The 20,870-nt window shown below is 38.8% G+C and overlaps 1 protein-coding gene across 3 annotated transcripts in view; it reads right to left on the reverse strand.

Annotated features, from left to right (window-relative positions):
* Positions 1 to 20,870, reverse strand: part of LOC113441743 (gap junction beta-2 protein-like) — a 53,886-nt gene that overhangs the window by 4,263 nt on the left and 28,753 nt on the right. Inside the window, exon 1 of one of the 3 annotated variants that reach the window (XM_087937142.1) lies at positions 5,775 to 5,923. The exons of 1 other annotated variant lie outside the window; for it this stretch is intronic. The gene's annotated coding sequence lies outside the window, so the exon portion shown is untranslated. One more of the 3 variants, XM_026708899.2, reaches the window with a different exon arrangement.

The raw sequence follows: 20,870 nt of genomic DNA on the forward strand, positions 1-20,870 counted from the left end.
GAAAGAAGGTTCCCAAAAGTTTCCAAGATGCTATATGTCTGAGTAGCATAAACTAGTCCAAAATCATATATCACAAGATACATGATGGGACATGCAAATCATTTCTATGACTATATAATTTAATAAAACAAAATCACATTTCATTTTCATTTTCACTATAAATTAAATTATTGTTTTTAAATGTCTGCCACTGTGTTTAATAACTGTTCTACTGAACTGCATATAGATTTAATTTACATGTGATAATTAACACATGGACTTGGCTGCTGGCTATGAAGCAATGCTGGACTTTGGATTACTTCCCAAGACATTGAACTATGAAGTTAATTTCTGATTTACAAACTTGCAACCTTATTTTGATTGCCTGGCAGGGGAAAACTATACTACTTGGCACTTTCTAGTTATGAAAGTCCAAAGTCAACTTGACATAAAGATCCAGCTCATGACTATGGTAGATTTGCTGGCGAAAGGACTGAAGCAACCAAACCCACCCTCACAAATCCAACATTTTTAATGAAATAATTTTAGAATTTTCACCCATGTGTCTGCCCCTCACCCCTTATACTGAGTGATGAACATTTTCTTTTCTTCTCTTTAATGAGCATGCAGAAAAGGAGAAAGAAGAGAAAACCCAATAAGACAGTCAATACTGTTCTGTATGTTAAAGTATACTATTTACTCTGTTTCAGGAAACATTTTACAAAAATCAACACAAACATATTTTGCAGTTCATTAAATGAACATTATCTTAACAAACAAGTGCTACTTATCCTGACTAAAGCAATATACTAAGAAACTCAAAAAACAGCAATCGACAATTTTATCTACTCATAATATTTCTACCTTGCTTTTTAGCAATAAAATAATAACAATCTAAGCCAGGGGTCCCCAAACTTGGCAACTTTAAGACTTGTGGACTTCAGCTGTTGTTGAAGTCCACAAGTCTTAAAGTTGCCAGGTTTTGAGACTTCTGATCTAAGCTCAGAATTGGGCAAAATTCCAATGCTTGTTTTGTCGGAAGAAAACTCTGCAGATAAAAGATTATTCTTGTGAGGGTAGCTGGAAGGAGGGTCGCAGGACACATTGTGAATGGGTTTTTGGAGAAGGTGAGCTTTTTCTACAGTCTTATGCATCTGCTAGGAGGATCCTTAATGAAGCCTTTTAGCTACACTAGCCCGGAGCAAATCCCTTCTGTTGTTCACAATAAGAAAAACGTGAAAAATGCCATATATACTCTTCTATATAAACAGTTGTTTTTAGAAGCAGCCAGACTGGAAAATGAGCAATGAGTCACTCCTGTACTTCAGCTCTTGGGTGGACTACAAGATTTTGACAGGAAAAAGTAGAGAACTACATCTCTTCAATGCGCACACCATCCTTTTTCTTCTTTTTTTCTGAATCATGGTACTGTATTGATAATAGTTTATTACACTTCCTGCTGTTGATTTTTTTTAAAAAACTACAACCTATGGTGTCAAGCAGGACATGCACTCTGGTCAGCTATTTTATATAACTGATCAATGTCTCATTTGTATAGCAATGTTCATATTGGATGATTGGCTGACATGGTGTTAAGTAACTTCAACTGATCTTGCGCAACTGAACAAGGACAATCCCAGGAAATCCTCAAACCTGTCATTTGCCAGGGTAGTTTAGAAAAACTGCAAAAGGCAGGCCGAACAAACCAGTTCCACATTACTGTAAAGAGAACTAGTCATGTCCCTTAAATTGACAAGAGTGAAGCTTGATATCAAACAGTCCTTACTGGTGTCTTTTGACACAGAAGGAAAGTGCATCCTCAACTATGATCCCAAACTGTTATAATTAATGAAGTAGATGGAGATCAACATTAACGGGAAAATTATTGTAGGGGAAAACATCTTTAGGTGTAGAGTAATAGGTAGCGTACTGATGATGAAAAGTGAAATTTAACAATAACCAGAGATATAAGTGAATAGTTTCTAAACTATTTTAAAACAATAAGTCACCACTGTAAACTTGATAGAAGGAGAGCCAGCTATGCCATTGCATGGTAATTAAAGATCAGGAGTCCGGTAGCTACTAAAAGAGATGCTCTGAGCTTCTTCTGATTCATAGCAAACCTTTTTCTCCAAATTAATTGTGGGACAAATTGTATTGGAGAATTAGCAGGCAGCATTCCTCTGCATATCTAAAGAGGCTAGAGGTATCTCTCTTCCCATTCAGCATTAGCTGAGCTTGGGGAACAAAATAGATGAAGATATCCTTAGGAGAGATTGGATGGACAGGGAAATAAATAATTATTTTATTAATCAATCAAATTGATATGTTGCCCATCTCATAAATAAATAACTTTAACCAACTTATGAGTAAAAAGCTTAAATCATCATTTTCTTCCGACAGATGTGTCTGCAAAAGTTCCCTTCTTAGCATTTTGCCATGCTATTCTGAAGTATAACTAGGCTATCAAAGATCAATGACAATGGGAAAAGTAAAACGTTTATTTGAACCACTTTATCGAAGAAAAACTCCAATAAATAAAAGAACTGTTTGGTCATCAATCCAAAACTACATTAAAATATCACTTCAATTAAATCGGAGTTTCTAAGAAACAGTTATCACTTTTCTTTCTTAATCAGTAGGAAAACAGATAGCTAAGGAAGAATCTGTGACTTTACATTGTAAATACAAGAGTGTTTAATCTACAGGCGAGAGTTTCTTTTTTTAAAAAAATGGCTGATATGTGTTTCAAATTTATATTATTATATGCCTATCTTTGTTTTAATAGGTCATAAAATATCCAAAAAAATTACATATTTTCTTGAATATGTGAGCAACAATAAGTTAAGGACGTCATATCTTCTTTATGTATGTATGTATGTATGGTATTCAGCTTTGTTCGGGTATTTTCCCACATCATTGTAGTTGTGCTTTTAAAGTTGTAGCAACGTTTCGGCAGAATCTCATCCGCCATCATCAGGATAGTTTTCATCTCAGTGTTCATCCACAGATGAACACTATACAGAAGCCTGATGATGGCAGATGAGATTCTGCCGAAACGTCGCTACAACTTTAAAAGCACAACTACAATGATGTGGGAAAATACCTGAACAAAGCTGAATACCATACATGTAAGTACCCACGAAAACTTAAGAATATATATATATAATAGAACTCTTCAAAGCAAGAGCTTATTTCCATATTTCATGAAAATAAGATCATAAGGTAAAAGAAAGGGAAATTATCTCTTATATGTATGAAATATTTAAAAAAAACCTTTTGTTTTATTTTATTTATATTTTAATCAACATTCTAAAGGGGAAAACAGTTGTGTGAAGACATTTATACTGAAATTACATTTCACTAGTAAATCTTTAAGTACTTCCACATATTTTTTCCAAAGTGGAAATGTCATTCCAAAACTACATTTTGATCCCAACATTCATTTTCAATCACATCTATTATATTGTCACATTTTTTTTAGCTTTTATCACATAGTTTCAAAGGAACTTGTAAATTCACAGGGTGGTGTAAATTCCCTAAATATTTCAATATTGTGGATAGAAAACTAGCTTCCCAACTTGATGAAGTAGCTTGTGTGTAAGAATGGACTTCTATGAACAGATATTGTTCCAGTCTCATCTGTAAACAGACCTTGAAAGGCTAATACTTGAATGGGAGACTGCCTGCAAATTCCAAGGCTGTAAGATAAACTGGGAAGACAACCCCAGAAGCAGTCAGTGGTAAACAATCTATGTACTGTTGCCTGCTTACCTACAAAGTCATCAGGACTCAAGAAAGACTACATTGATCAACCACATGTACATGAAGTGCATACAAAGCATTTCACACCATACAGATGAGTGACAAAGACAAAATGATGAAAAATGGGAGACACTGATTACAGCATAGACAGAAAAATCATATATAATTATTGGGTAGGGGACAATAGCAAAAAGGTAACAAACTACTCATGGTTAGAACTTGCTTGCTTGCTTTTCCAAGCGATGAAAATTTTTTAGGGTGCTATTAAATTTGTAACTGCATTCTTGGAAAGGTCAACAAAAGAACCATTTTGAGGATTAGCCAAATAGTAATTATTTGAATCTTCTCAAAGAACATCTGAAAGAAGAATTGACTATCAGCTAGGTTAAGTGATCTGTGCAATGTATTATCTTTGTACGTGGCAGAAGAGAACAAAGTAAAATACTCTGAAGTCTTAACTATGATGAAAGCAAGAAAGGAAAACCTGGTTTCTCTTCAAATAAATTAGCTTCTATCCCTGGGTTGTCATTATGGGAGAGATAAGGAAAAAATGCAAGAGAACAATTGGACAATTGGAGAAATAGATTCCACATTGTGGAATTCTTTAACAATACATTTACTTAACCTGCTGTACTGCAAGTCTACTAATTTTAGTAAAGAGAGCAGACACCTTACCTTCTATAACCCTGCCTTTTGATAATAGACATACACAAATAAAGCCAAGTAAGGAAATTCTACTAGAACTGAATGGACTATTATTACAAAATTGTAAAAATGAAAAATGAAACAAGATTTAGTGGTACCTAAAAGCATTCACAAATAGTTTTCATAATTTACATAAATTATTTTTAATATTGCTGTCACAGAAGACTCTGTTTTTGATTGTTTGTAAGGAAGACAAAAACCTCCCTGAGAATAGTGGACAAGAAAATGTCCCTTGACATTCTTTCCAATAGCACATGGGACAGGGACCCCAAAACTGTTTTATGGTCACCACAATGAATCCTCCCATAGGCAAGGGATGAAAGATACAATTTCTTCTGTTGTTTTTCCATCAGCATCTGGGATTTAACTCTCCAGAAATGAGGAAGAGCCCTGTGCTGGACTGGACCAATTCAACATCTCCTCATATCACCTAGGGAAAGCCCACATGGAGGACAATCGGGAAGCCTCTGTGTTTATCTATTTATTCATTACATTTGCATGCCGGCGGCATCTCTCCAGTCAGCAATGACGATTCCTCGCCAGGAACTCATTCAACCCTCGTTCTTGTCCAGCTCCCCTTTCCCAGCTACGCCAACCAAATCTGACTTCGCGACACACCGGTCCCTAAAAAGGGAAGGACGCCGCCGTGCCGGAGGACGGCTGTTCAGGAACGGCTTGTAGAGGGCGCTTCGCAACTCCGGTCGAGAAGGAGGAAGGCGGGCGAAATTTGAGTCCCGGCACTTTAGGATCGCGCAGTCCATCGGCAGCCGCGCAAAGCCATCCTGCCTCTTAGAATTATCCATTCACTCTATACATAGATACTCTCTCTCTCTCTCTCTCTCTCTCACACACACACACACACACACACACACACACACAGACCCCTTATCCTCGTTCGAAGGCGTCGAGCGCCGAGGGAAGCTCACCTGTTCGCGTCCCAGGTAAACCGAAATCCCCGAGCGCCCCGCCGAGCCGAGCGCACCAAGTAGGGGCGGCTTGGGGATCCAGGCTATCGGCGGGGAGAGGCTTCCCAGCTAGTTGGCAACCGCGGGGCGCCGCCTTCTGCGCTTCGGCGCGCCGGGATCCTCAGCAAGCAGCGTCTTCTCCGCCGCGATCTGCCCTGTTGGAGAGCGGCGGCTTTTTAAACCGCGCCCCTTACCTGCCCGCCTTCTCTTGACGCACGGTGGGTGGCGGAGGGAAAGCCCGGTTTGTAGAAAGCGGCGAGGAAAGGAGGGAAGCGTCAAGAAAGGCAGAGAGGAGAGAAAGAGGCAGACGAGAAGGAGGAGCCGCCTGCGTTAACCTGACGCCCTTCTCGGCCAGGATACCTGCAGGCTCAAGAAGGAAGAGAAGAAGTTCTCCTCTTTGGCCAGAAATGGTCCAGCCCAGCGACTTCCAGATGCTTTAAGGGACCGTCCCCCTCCCAGAGGTGGCATTCATCAGGTTCTGACCAGTTCTGGAGAACCGGTAGAGGAAAATTAGAGTAGTGTGGAGCACCGGCAAATACCACCTCTGACTTTACAGTATCCTTCCCCTGCCACGCCCACCAAGCCACGCCCACAGAACCAGTAGCAAAAAAATTCGAATCCCACCACTGTCCCTTCCCCTCTTCTTCCGGAATTCAGTCGTAGGTGTGGGGGGGTGGGGGGTGGAGCTACCCCAATGGTTACCTTGCCTTGCCTTCCAGGTTGGGAATGCTGTGGTTAGCCCTTCCACACACACACACACACACACACACACACACACACACACACACACACACACACACATTGGAACAGCTGCAGGCCCCACAAATGAAAAGGAATATGGAAGAAGGATTGCCCTACAGCAGAAGTCTCCAAACTTGGCAACTTTTAAGACTTGTGGACTTCAACTGCTAGAATTCTGGGAGTTGATGTCCACAAGTCTTACAAGTTGCCAAGTTTGGGGACCCCTGCCCTACAGTGGTGTATGACCACAATGGAGCCCAACGTTTCTGTTGCCTAACATTGGTTAAGTGAGTTTTGCCCCCATGTTACAAGCTTTCTTGCCACCATTGTTAAGCGAGTCATTGTAGGAGTGAAGTTAGTAACACAGTGTCTTAAGTGAATCTGGCTCCCCCATTGATTTTGCTTGTCAGATAACAGATAATCAGAGTTGGAAGGGACTTTGTAGGTCATCTAGTCCAACCCCCTGACCAAGCAGGAGACCCTGCACCATTTCTGACAAATGGCAGTCCAATCTCTTTTTGAAAGTCTCAAGTGATGGCGTTCCCACAACTTCCACGAGCAAGCTGTTCCATTGGTTGATTTTCTGTCAGAAAGTTTCTCCTTATTTCCAGGTTAAATCTCTCCTTGTTCAGTTTCCATCCATTGTTCCTTGTCTGGCCTACAGGCTCTTTAGAAAATAGTTTGGCTCCTTCCTATCTGTGGCAGCCCCTCAAATATTGGAAGACTGCTATCATGTTTCCCCTGGTCCTTCTCTTTACAAGATTAGCCAAGCCCAGTTCCTGTAACCGTTCTTCATATATTTTAGTCTCCAGTCCCCTAATCATTAGGTCACAAAAAGGATTCGCGAGTCGGTTACCAAACATCTGAATTTTGATCATATGACTGTGGAGATGCTGCAAGGATTGTAAGTGTGAAAAATGGTCATAGGTCACCTTTTTCAGGTCTGTTTTAACTTTGAATGGTCACTAAATGAGCTGTTTTAAGTTGTGGACTGCCTGTAGTTTCTTAACTTCTCACCAGAATGAAAGCCTTCAGATCTTGAGCAAAAGAATAAAGGAAAAAGGAATTGAGATTGGAGGATTCAAAGTCTAGAATGTACCAATATTCCTTGACTTACAACTACAATTGGTATCAGCATTTCTGTTGCAAAGCAAGGCAGTCACCCCTGATTTTACCACTTTTTTGCCACAGTTTGTTAAGAAAATCACTGCAGTTGTTAAGTGAATCACAGAGTCATTAAGCAAATCTGTCTCTCCCTATTGACTTTGCTTGACAGAAGCTGGCTGGTGTTCACATGACCCAGGGATGGTGCAACCATCATTAATAATGTTGGTAGCCAAGTGCCTAAATTTCGATCACATGAATGTGGACATGTTGTGGTGCTTGAAAGTGTGAGGACCGGTCATAAATCTTCTTTTTTCCCCACTGGTGTTCTAACTGAATGGTCACTAAATGAACAATTGTAAGCCAAGGACTAATTCTATATCACAGACGATATGCATGAAACTCACAGTCCTCACATTCTGTTTCACTGCAGACTGAGGATCAGATTGGGTTGAGGGAGAAAACAAAGCATTAGTATGTAGAAATTCGTGGTGATCTACTACATAGCATCCAGAGATCAATCAGTTGATGCAAATCTATCTTGATCTAAAGCACAGGTGTCAAACTAATGACATCACAACGCCATTGTGTGACGTATCACGATGTTTTTTTTCCTTTGTAGAGCTAGGGTGGATGTGATCTACACATGATGCATCTGGCCAGTGATACCCATGATCTAAAGCAGAGGTGTCAAACTCACCTTGTCATGGCAGCGTCACATGACATAATGGGACTTTTCTCCCCTTCGCTAAACTGGGTATGGGCAGGGCCAGCACATGATACATCCGGCCCGCGAGCCAGGAGTTTGACAGCCCTGATCTAAAGCAAGAGTCACCAACCTTTTGGACCTCAGGGACCACCAAACTCATAATTTAAAATCCTGCAGACCAGACACCCTGGGGAAATCCCAAAAAATGCCTGCAGGAAAATTCCCCACCCCATTTTCCTATTGATCTATCATTCTTTATTTGGGATCGCAGGATACCATCTCCAGCTCCGTTCTCAAGGAGAGAGAGAGAGAGGGAGGGAGGGAGAGAGAGAGAGAGAGAGAGAGACTTTTGGCTTCGTGCAAGGAAAGCAGCAGAAGCAGCAGAAGTCTTTCTTTCTCTCCCCCAAACTCCACCAGAATTGAGTCTTTGCCGGCACAGCCTCTTGGAGCAGGATGCCTTGCAGGTCCCTAAGATTCATTTTGGGTGGAGTTTGAGGGAGAGAAAGAAAGACTTTTGCTGCTTTCCTTGTGTGCAGCCAAAAGCAGAAGAAGAAAAAAGCAGAAAGAAGCAGCCCAGTGGCTAAGCCAGGTGCATGGGGCGAGTGGGGCAAATTCCCTCCTCCGCCCTTTCCCCCCTCCCCTCATTACCTCATGTTGTTCACAATACAAGCAACGTGTTCCCACGGGTCATGTGGGTGGCACAGCCTTGTGTTCCCGCGCAGCCTGGATTAATTGCTTTGTGAGGGGGGGCATTTCTCTGTGGACCACCAAAATTTTCTTGTGGACCATCAGTGGTCTCCAGCCCACTGGTTGGCAACCACTGATCTAAAGCATTCAACAAAATCCTGTAGGGATAATTCTCATAATTTCACTTTACAAGGAAGACTGGTGTTAATAGAGATTAGGAAAGTAAATGTGTCTCAGCAAGACCTTAGGAAATTAAGTTCTGTCTCCAGGTTCATATTTCTTCATTCTGATGGGACAAGGTCATTCACAAAATGCATAGTAAAAGTGATACTTTATGATGTTATTTCCGTGTCAGGATATGATGTTCAATTCCAAATAACAGGGTCCTTGGGTACATCAATATAGGAATGCCAAGATAAAGGACATGATTTTGTCCTGTAGATATTGTAGAGAAAATGTTTAAATTTGAAACACAGCAAGATCAAACATGAAGATTGCCTTTTCTTTATATACCAAAGAAAATACTAAAGGTAAGCTGAAACATAGTTAATGTGACTTCAGCTCTAGCTTTCCAGAGGACTGAAACATCAGAAATATATTCAAAGTGTGTTAGCTTTTTATATTACAAACATTAGTTGCTTTTGTTAAGCTCCAGAGAAAAAAAATAGTGTTCCCAATATTCAGAACTTCTAGACAGATTTGCTTAATTTTAGAAAACACATTGAAACTCCTGCCTTTTCAACTCTTTAGTTGACTAGTTAAGTAATTAGCATGTATTTTTCTCTACACATTTCCATTACTCTTAAAAGTGCACAGTTCGGTTTAAAAGTCCGCATTGTCATTTGGTAAAGAGAAGAACCGTATCACCCAACTCTGGAAAAAATATATATGTATTCACTGTATTTTCTCTTTCCCCGGTGCTTCCAGATAAGGCTTTGAAAGTAATTAAGAGCACTTAGTCACATTGCAACAGCACATAGGAATTGCCTATTTGATAATGAGCCTGGATGTATGTGATTTCTTTTAAATGTGTGCCTGCACAAACTTTAACTAGCTATGCCTACACATGCTGATGCATTTCTCTCTTTTCAAACTGGGCCTAGTCTGGTTACAATTCTGGCAGGAGTATTACAACACCCTATTTGCCTTCCAGATATTTTCAACCAACTCCCAGCAGCCCAACAGTTAATGCAAAGATTGTGAGAAATCTAGTGCAAAACATCTGGTGTGTACCCAATTGCTTACCCCTGAGCTATGGTAAATATTTAGTGCACATATTTTACAAAGAAAAAAAAATCTTTTGAGCCGAGAAATTAGCTCAAACCGTCATTTCCTTCTGCACAATTCTGCACAATTCACTAATGACGAACAAGTAGTGCCACATGGGTTCTCCTATTGGCAATCTAACTCCCATAATATGTTCCTTAATTTTTAATTTCAAATATATGTACTTGGCTTAAAATAATGTCTTAATTGGAGATTGCTGAAAAAAGACCAGAGCTGTCCTTGAAGGAGGATTTCATTTGAAACAATGTGCTGATCTGAACACATCCAGTTTTGATCACGACATTACAAAGAAGATGTTGAAACTTTGGAAAAAATTCAAAAATAGCAATTAAGATGATTAAGGGCCTGGAGGGGAAAAAACATATAAAGAACAGTTGCAGGAATTGGGTATGGTCAGTTTAGAGAAAAGAAGGATTGGGGTGTCATGATAGTAGTATTCTGGTATTTGGGGAGCTGCCACAAAGAAGAGAAAGTCAACTTATTTTCCAAAGCACCAGAAGGCAAGAAAAGAAACAATGGATGAAAACTAATCAAGGAGAGAAGCCATCTGGAATTAAGGAGAAACTTCCTAACAGTGAGGACAATTAATTGGTGGAACAACTTGCCTTCAGAAGTTGTAGGTGCTTCATCACTGGAGGTTTTTAAGAAAAGACTGGACAGCCATCTATCTGAAATGGTATAGGGTCTCCTGTCTGACCAGGGGGTTAGACTAGAAGACCTCCAGGGTCCCTTTCAGCTTTATTCTGATTGCTTTATTGAATGTTCATCAGGGGTGATGAAATTATGTGATCAGTATTTATGCAGGAGGTTCTTCTTAAAAAGAAAATACGATCAGAAAAAAATATTGTTGTCATGTTCGTGAAAGACCAAACAATAACAACAACACCACCACCAAACAGGCCTACCCCATGATGATAAGGGTGATGTAGTATCTAAGTGTACTTATCTGCAGTTATAAGATCCATTGGTTGTCCTCTGGTGGCCTGCTTTAAAATTATCTGTTTTATATTGGCAAACTTATTTCAGTCTGCTGTGACAATTCCGTCAAGCCTTACAGATAAAAATTGCTCACATTTCACTCAGATGGAGGAATTGTCTGGGCAGAGTCTTGTGAGATATTTGGTTATTCATTTATGGAGACTTTAAGACACTTCAATCTGACCAACACTAAGCATTAACTTAAGCATTAACTATGGGTCTGTGCAACTGCATTCAGACTCATGAGCCAAGAACAGATACAATTTCCTATCTTCTCTATCTATGGCTATGACCATTGTACTCTGGCTATGGACTCCAGGGAAGTGACATTTCCAGAAGTCAACTGAGAGTCATTTGAACTTGTGGACTCTGGGATAGTGATTTTGACACAATAAGTTGTGCTCCAGATTGTCTGGATCTGGATCTTTCTGATTGGTTCAAGCTGATGTTTTTGGCAGAGGGAATGATGCTAAGGACCTTTAAAGAGGTAATGCAACTTCCCCCGGGAAGCTATGGATTGACAGCTGTCTCCAACCTTCCCTTTTTGGGGGAGATTGCTGGAGACAACTAGAGAGAGCCTGCACAAAGTGGATTACTTAAATCTCTTCATGTCTGGGTTCAGATCTAAGCATCGGAAAGATGGCATGTACCAGCCTTATACAGGAGACCAAACCATGCTATGTAGATCTAAACGATTTTTATTGGAACAGCTATAATAACAGAATCTTGTAAGTCTAAATGTGCTCCATCCCTCCCTTATTTCTCAGGGGATATCTGAGACAGACGATAAAGGAGAATATTTGCAGCTCAGAAATGAGGGGTCCTTGGTGCTACCTCAGCTAGCTTGATTTCTTGCAGATATTTCATTACCCAAACTAGATAATTCCATCAGAGCTGTTGATTTCTTTTTTGGAGATGTCACCAACACTGACGATGTTACCTAGTTTGGGTATTGAAACAGCTGCAAGAAAACATCTGCAAGCCAGCCTCAAAAGCACCAAGGACCCCACTGATGGGGTGGGCAGGAGCAAGATGGGGATGGGGTGGAATCTGCTGTTAAACTTGTTGGGTATATGGATACACCAACCAGGTTTGGGTTGAATAAATATGTAAACCTAGGATTAAGTGTCTATGTAGCTTTAAGCACAAGAAACTGCAATGTCATTGTGGGTGCGGTTGCAGGCAGTAATATAGGTAGGAAGGGAAACGTAATAGACCCGGCTTCTGGATGCACCTGGTTCTGTTCCTGGTCTGCTGCCTGCTGTGTTTTGGAACGTCTATCTGCTTACTCTGGATGGCTACTGTGCCAGATACCATTTCAACTGAACACAAGGACTGTTTGCCTGGTGAGCTGAGGATTCAGCGTTGTCTTTGAGATAAATGGTATCGGGAGGAGAAGATTTACAAGCAGATAAGGACATTGTATTTACTGTTAATGGACTTGATAACTGGATGGATATACTGGATAATGATATATGGACTGAATGACACTTCTTAATCTCTGTGTGAATTAAATAACTATTTTAAAACCACAAACAGTGTTTTTGTCTCCAGTGTGTGTATACTCTTGGGCCCACTCTCTCTCTCATTTGCCTACCTGGCTTGACTGCTGCTGCATACTCTGCTTGGGGGTTTATCCCCAATCACTAACAAAATTATCAACCACCTCCACAGTGATGTTCACTCATTGGAGCCCCAAGCTAACTGGACAGCCAGGTCTTCAGGCTCTTACAGAAGGTCTCAAAGGTTGGAGGCAACCTCATTCAGGTGGGCAAGATGTTCTAGAGAGCAGGTGCAAAGGCCTTTCTCCTGGACCTTACCAGCTATGTTCAACCATGTGCTTTAGCCACATTGATTGACAGGTTCCAGATCAAATTCAAGGTGATAATTAGATAAGGCTCTTTATGGTGTGACACCTGTCTGGCCAATAATTGCTGCCAAAGGTTCATATCATGGGTATTTCCTTTTCAGAATATTAAGGGAGTTGGAGCTTAAGATTTGGTCTGCTGGCATCTCGCTCTACTATCTCTCTATTAATATTCAGAAAGGCTCTTAAAATGAATCTTTTCTCTAGAGATATTGGAGTAGACGGTTCCCTGTAATTGTAGCATGTTGACTCAGTGACTGGCTTGAATGCAACCAGTGATGTATATAAGATTTTATATTTAATTACAGTTGGTTTTAATGGCCATTTTAAAAACTACTTAAATATAAGCCACCAAAAGTTTTTGATTAGACTCTTTGATAAATAAATGTATTAAGAAAATTATATCAAGGGAAGCACAGAAAATTTATCTAAATACCTTCTCTTATCTTAGAATGGACTATCATAAAGGATCATCTGAGATGTCAAAAAGAGAATAAAAGCACACTAATGTACAGGAAATAGCCTTTTTGTTTGTTTGTTTACCAGCTTTAATTCAATATAGAAAAAATATCTTGAATTTGTTTGCTATCTTTATTTGCAATCTCCATGTAACTCATATAACTTCTAAAAGAAAATCCAAACAAGGTTGTCATTTTCATGAGATGACTAAGAATAGCTTGAATACTTTTTCCCTTTGCATAGTCACTATTAGGTTGTGGAATCATCTCTAAGTGTTTTCTTTCTATCTGAGTCGAGCTGAATCAGTTGAAGTAGCTATGTAGCTATGTATGTTCATAGTTTTTCAACTTAAGAGATAAAACTAAAAATCACTGATCTGTTCATTAACTAAGATTAACAATTTTTATTTTAAAAAGTGTGACAAGTTATTTGTGGAACTATTGACTATAGTTGAAAATTACTATTTATTGTGGAAAATATGGTACCTTATGCATTCAATGTGTAAAACAAGTTTTAACAATTGAATTTTTTAAAAACTTTTTCAAAATATTTAAACTAAATGAGGTATTTCAGGGAATCCTTGTATGTATAAATTATTTTAATATTGCTAGCACTGATGATGTTACTTACTTTGAGTAGTGAAACATCTGCAAGAGAGCACCAAAGCAGGGGTGAGATTCTACCAGTTTGGACCAGGAGTGGGATTCAATTTTTTTAACAACCTGTGGGTGTGGCTTGGTGGTCATATGACATGCCTTGGTGGTCGTGTTATTGTCTGGGCATGGCCAACTCAATATCACTCACATTGAGGCAAGCATCTCCTCTCCTGCCCTCTCATGACTGTGCATTGGAATGCTGCAACAGTCGTAAGTGTGAAAAATGGTCATAAGTCACTTTTTTCAGTGCCATTGTAACTTTGAATGTTCACTCCACACAAGCAAAATACCAGCAAAGGAGGGAGAGAGACAGGAAGGGTAGTCCTGCCAAGAATGTAATAAGGGTTAACGGAGAGGCAGTTTCTGTAAGCAACACCAGAATGTTTCCTTCCTGCCTTCCTTACAGGATTAGGCCAGTAATTTCTTCTAACAACCGGTTCTCCGAACTGCTTAGAATGTTAACAACTGGTTCTAACGAATAGGTGCGAACTGGTAGAATCCCACCACTGGTTTGGACCGATTGGGGCGAACTCCTAGCTCCGATGATCAGCTGGCAGTGAATCAGTTCTCTCCAATGATCATGTGGGCCCGCTGTCCACCCCTGCGTTGTTCTTACCTTTATCCTCTGAGCTGACTTGCGCTGCAGAGCAGATTGCTGCTACTCAGCTGTGTTACACCCCAGTAGTAAAGCTGTTCAAATACCACTCACGCATCATCACAAAATCTCCAGAACCGTAAAGCCTACAAACTTGAAATTTGGCACATATGCTCCTCTTGGCTTCTAGGTGCTCACTAAGAAAGGATTTTTCAAATGACCATCAGACCATTAGTACTTAGTATATTATTATTAACATGCTCTGATGCTAAGAAGTTCTACTCCCCCTCGCCACCTGAAAAGAAATCTGTTCCAAATGCAAAACACAAGCAGAGGAGTTTCAGTTTCAGTTTTAGTTTCACAGCAGCAAGCAGCTTTAGTACAGAACAATTGGCCTAAGCCACGCCCAGGCTTCTTGCTGTCTCCGTCTTGCTCATACAGCAAATACTGTTTCAGTTTCCAAATAGCCCTCAACTCTCTCACACACTGACAGGACGCTAGCCAGATAAATACCAATGGATGCTGATAGACAGAGGCAGAATTTTTTTCTCCTTATTTTTCTCCCCCCAAACTAAGCCCAATCACATAGTTTTGTACCGAAGCAAGGGTATCCAGCTAGTATGTGTGTATATATATTGTTAATTCTGCCATTGTTGCGCATTCTCCAAGTTTAAGTTCCAATTAAATATTATTGGTGCTGTATCCTTTTTCCAATGTTGGGCAAAGCAGTTATCTTAATAAAACTATGGTGTTTTTTATTGATATATACTAGGATTATACTTAGTAAAAAGAATGTTGGTTTCATTTTGTCTTTGATTTCTAAGATTCTCTAAATGGTGCTGTCTATGTCTTTGCAATAGTTTTGGTTTATTTAAGAGGTTTACCACATGTGGTAAGATTGTAAGTTCTGTCCCATGGCATCTCCAGTGTTTCTTATTGTATAATTTATTTATCTTGGCAATTATTGATGGAGTTGTATGCCACCTGTAAAACGTTTTGTGTTAAATCCTGATTGTTTCTATCCAGCCTTCCTCTGTACACTGATCTTGGGGTACTCTTTGGTTTTCTGAAATGCTCTAAGAGATGGTATGCCAGATGTGACACCTCTTAGAGCATCATAGGAGAAAGACAAAGAGTGAATCTGACCAATACAAGTAAGAACTCATTTTCAGTCCTACATTTGGCAAAAAGAGTGATAAAACATTGCTATTTCTCCATCCGTTTTGGAACTCTGATAGCTATCTAGCGGCACTTTTAGGCTGGCCCACTCACTATCGGGGGAGGGGTTTCAGCCACAGGATCATTTCCAGGTTTGTAGTGAGGCATATTGATGCTATCTGGCAGATAAAATTGTTTCGATTTACTCAGAGTTGGACTTCCACTGGACAAATCTTAATGTGTTGGCCTGCCCTTGAAGACCATTCAGAACTACAACTGTTTGAAAATGGAGCAACACAAGCAATAATGGGCATCTCTTGGTGTGCCTAGGTACCACCTCTGTTGTGCACGCTGCATTGAATATCAGATGGCTTCTATGGGCAATTCAAGATGCTGATTATTATCTATAAAGGCCTGTATAGCATAGGGCAGGGCTGTCAAACTCCCGGCCCACAGGCCGGATGCGTCACATCCACGCCCAGTTTAGCAAAGTTGGGAGGAAAGTCCTGATATGTCATGTGATACCACCATGACGATGTGAGTTTTACACCCCTGGCCTAGGGGACAGATATCTGAGACACCACTTGCGCTCAACAGTTTCAGCCTACCCAGGATATTCTAGAAGAGTGGGTGTGCTGCAGGTCCTCTCCATTCAATGCTGTCATTTTGTGGGACCTAGAAAGTTTGTTTGTGGCCTCCACCTCTGGAATAGCACCCCCCCAAAGACAAGGATGGCATTCTGTCTTCTGAAGTACTGGAAAATTTTGAAAACCTTCCTTTAGTCTCAGACCTATAACTGATGTTTATTCTTTGTTCAATGGCCTCTGTTCAGTTTTGTTGGTTTTACTCTCTGTTTGAAGATTTTTAGTCTGAGTTATCTGATCCAGAGTTTTTAGTTGTTTTTATATATTCCTTAGGTTTAAATGCTTCTCAGAGTCCATTGGAGCTGGCCAGCCAATATATTTAAACAAACAAACAAAATAATGCTTGAATTAAATGTTACTCTTGTGATTTATTTTAATTATTCCACTTTATCTTAATTTCAGCCTGAATTTAATTTGTCTCTGCCTCGCTTTTTGCTGTATCTATCAATTACATTTCAGTACAATATTTCTTTGTAAACACTTGTTATAATCTGTTATATAGCCAATAATGCTTTTGGATTACTTTTCTGTTTTTTTTTAAATTTATATTATTCTCTTTTGCCTCCATTTTATTATTCTCCTTTGCCTTCATACAATATTTCTTCTAAGTATTTTTATTGCTTGAACAATTCTTGTATCCCAGGATTTGCATTGCCAATCTACGCAGATAGTTTGGGGCAATTGCCAAATAGTAAGACAATTTCTACAGATTTAAAAATCTATCTTTCTTTGAAGTCTGTTTATGGCTTGGTGCTTTATGGTAGCACTATCTGACCAGACGTCATAAATGAATTCTTTCATTCTTCATGCAAATTCCATACACACTCCCACAAACTCAGCAAATTGATCAATCATTCCAACTACTAACTACAGACTACCCATGCATTTATACTATTTCTTTATTTTACTTATCTGTCAATGTTGCCCATTTTTTAATATATTGATAGTTAAATAGATTTTGAACCCATGGTGAATAACTACATGAAAAATGTTAATGCAACATACAACCACTGTAAAAGCATCTGGAAGTCATTAGGGCACGGGTTGAAATCAAACTGCTGACATAGTATGCCCTATATTTATAATGAGTGTGCTCAGCAGTGGCCACTATATGTCTACAGAAATATTGTGGCAAGGATACAGAAATTGCAAACAAAATAATTCAGGGTTAAAAAACAGTTTGTCTATACATAAAGATTACAGCAATATGCTATGATTTCAACATGATGATGGAAGGATGTAGAATTTTGCAACTAAATTCTAATCTTGCAGTATTCGAATGTGGAGTCCTCTGTTAAAGCTAAATGTGAGATATTCAGGAAGTAATTAGTTTATTTATACAAATTGAAATAAAACTGTTCATTTGCTGACCAAGCAATTTAGAGGTTACTGATTTCAGATATAATTTTCAATGCTTAATAACTGTACTTTATTTATACTTTATACAGTATCATCTCCAGAATCATTTAAACACAGCACCAGAAGATGATTATTACATTCAGGCTTGTGAATTTCTTTAATGCAACTGATCATTAGGTACTGTTACTGTAGGACAAGAACTTTTCTCCAGTTCATCTAACCACAGGACTAACGTGCTTTGATAACCCCATTTTTATGACATGTATCCAAGTTAGTACATTTTATGGCATGTATACATGATATTATCATCCTGAACTATGCATGAAACAAGCATAGATACTTTCAAAGACATTGTTTTACCAATGATTAGATAATAAAAGTAGAAATTAGAAGTGGGAAGAATATTACTATATATAAGTAAAGATTATTATGATTATAATTATGATTTTATGTATATGTAAAAAGACCCAGAAATACACTGTTTATTGAATACTTATGTATATTAAAGAAAAATGTATAATTTAAACAATACAGTCAAAAGATGAACAGAGGTAGATGCAAATATTTCGTATTGACTCATCAGTACTTACAGTATAATAACATGGTTAAAATCAGCCTCAAATATAAGATCTAGCAAGAGCATCAATTAAGCCTATAATGTATGCAAAAAAGCATATGCTTTTCTGCTGCCCAAGGACAGAAAGGCAGCTCTTTAACTCAATAGTCAAGTGACATCCAAGGCAAATAATGAATGGTTTGAAGTCTGTTACTATATAAGGGTGAGCGAAAGACACAGGGTGTTGCAGAATATGATTTTTAAAAAGTATTTTAAGCAACTATGACAGTGCAACCAAAATTCCATTTGTCCACACCTTCTGGATACTCCTGAAAAGATCTAAGATTTGAATCCTGTGGCTATTATGATTTGCTATTTGCTTGATTTGCAGTAGCTGATTTTCATTATTATTGTTTCTTGCCTTTTTTCCAATAAAAGCAACTGAATAAACAGCATCTACATACTATTCAAAAGAGACAATCAAAACCCCAAAAAGGAAACAAAAAGACCAAACACTCCCTCACCAACAACAGCCAGATGAACGGAGATTAACCCCAAGATTAATACAGGACCAATAACAATCAAGAAGTAAACAGTACTGCAATTAAAGAACCACCAACTCAGACAAACAAGGTAATAGTAAGCAACAGCCTAATCAAGGAAAGAACTACCAAGGCCATCCCCACCAATACTGACAGGGAAAGCCAGCATTATATGAAATGACAGCAAACCCTACTCCCTTCTAGCACTGATGATGTTACCTAGTTTGGTAAGGAAATGTCTGCAAGAAAACAACCAAGCTCAGAGAGCACCAAGGGCCCCAAGGTCAGCACGGAACTATAAATATGCTCTTCTATCAAACACATTTATATATCTATCTGATATTATTAAAGTAGTCTGTGACCATTGACTTTTCTGTGGTTAAATCTTAGTTGGGTTTCTAGAGTGATATTTACTTTGTACAGTACAATTGGTAAAGCTTCAGTGGTGGGATTCAAATTTTTTTAGTACTGGTTCTGTGGGCGTGGTTTGGTGGGTGTGGCATGTCCTAGTGGGCATGGCATGTCTTGGTGACTGTGGCAGAGGAAAAATACTGTAAAATCTCCATTCCCACTCCACTCCAGGGGAAGGTTACTGCAAAATCCCATTCCCTCCCCACCCCACTAACCTGCTTTCCAGTTCCGTTCTCCTGTGCAGGGCAACGAAAGAAGACGCAGCCGATCAGCTGGGACCGGGGAGGCAGAGAATAGATGGGGCGGGGCCAGTCAAAGGTGGTACTTGCTGGTTTTCCAAACTACTCAAAATTCCTGCTACTGGTTCTCCAGAATTGGTCAGAACCTGCTGAATACCACCTCTGTAAAGCTTTAACTGACAACATGATAGAACAGAAAAGCCTTTGAATCTAATGAAAAGCTTTAGTGCACATTTTGTTTTGCCTCAAATATTTATTTTCCTTTGCTAACAAATAAGTAGTCTAATTGCTGTATTGTATTTCCTGTTTTTTCTATGAACTATTTAAAATGTCTTATTCAGAACTGTCCAGTGCTGACTAAAGAGGTGTAGCAATTTTATTTGTTGATGTAATCAATCATTGCCTTCTTCTAAAGCCATAAATGAGGAAACACTTCCTATTTCATAAAGTGTGATCTACTCATACTGTATGTAAATCATTATTATGTTTATTCATCCGTATTTCATAAGTTTCATAGCAGAGTTTCACTGTTTCATTTTTAGTTTCTTATTTCAGTGCTAATATTTAACGCCACGTTTTGTTAACTGCATTTAAAAACATTTGAAATGTCCTTCCCTCTAGATAAATCATCTCTTTTATTTTAATTTCAAATAAGGCAGAAATTACTATTACTATTATTTCAGTGGAACAAAGATATATGTACAGTGTTTACAAGGAAACTGCTTTGAGTCTACACACTTGGGGGGGAATTCATTTATAAAGAAGATTACAATTGAATCTATATACAGTGGAAGATATAATAATGATCTAATTTATGAATAGAAATACATTACTATATTTTATTTGAACTCTGTGTTCCCTTTCCTTTGGCAGAAAACATTGATCTTTAGAAGCATAATTTCCTTATATTTTATAGCAGCTTTTTGGCACCAGGGACAATTTTGTGGGATACAATTTTTCCATGGATTGATGGGGGCATTGTTTCTGTTTCACTCGCTTGTCCGCTGCTGACCTCCAGCTGTACAGTCTGGTTCTTAACAAGCCATGGACCAATATCGGGCATGTCACAGTGGTTGGGGACACCTGTTTTATGGCATGCTTAAATTATCAATTTGCAAAAAACTAACTGCAAGAATATTTTAAATAAAATGAAAGAGACTGAAATAAAGTTATTTCTAATAAAAACTTAACCACATTTTGAATCTAAATAATATATGTGAAAAATTCTTAAATGACTCAGAGACAGAGTTGTTAATCTTACAGAAATGCAGTATATCCCTGTAATCCTGAATTTCCTTATCAAATTAATTCCTTACCAAGTTTAGTTCCTTACGTTCTAAAGACCTAAATTATAATCCTTTTTAACCCAAGATTATTCTATAATACTATAGAATGTACTGTGAAAGATAAAAGTATGTAATTTTTAAAAGAGATTAGACAAATTCATGAACTTCTTCACAAAAG

This window comes from Pseudonaja textilis, chromosome 7, assembly GCF_049901715.1.
Source record: "Pseudonaja textilis isolate UNSWEBS1 chromosome 7, rPseTex1.2, whole genome shotgun sequence".
NCBI classification, from domain to species: domain Eukaryota; kingdom Metazoa; phylum Chordata; class Lepidosauria; order Squamata; family Elapidae; genus Pseudonaja; species Pseudonaja textilis.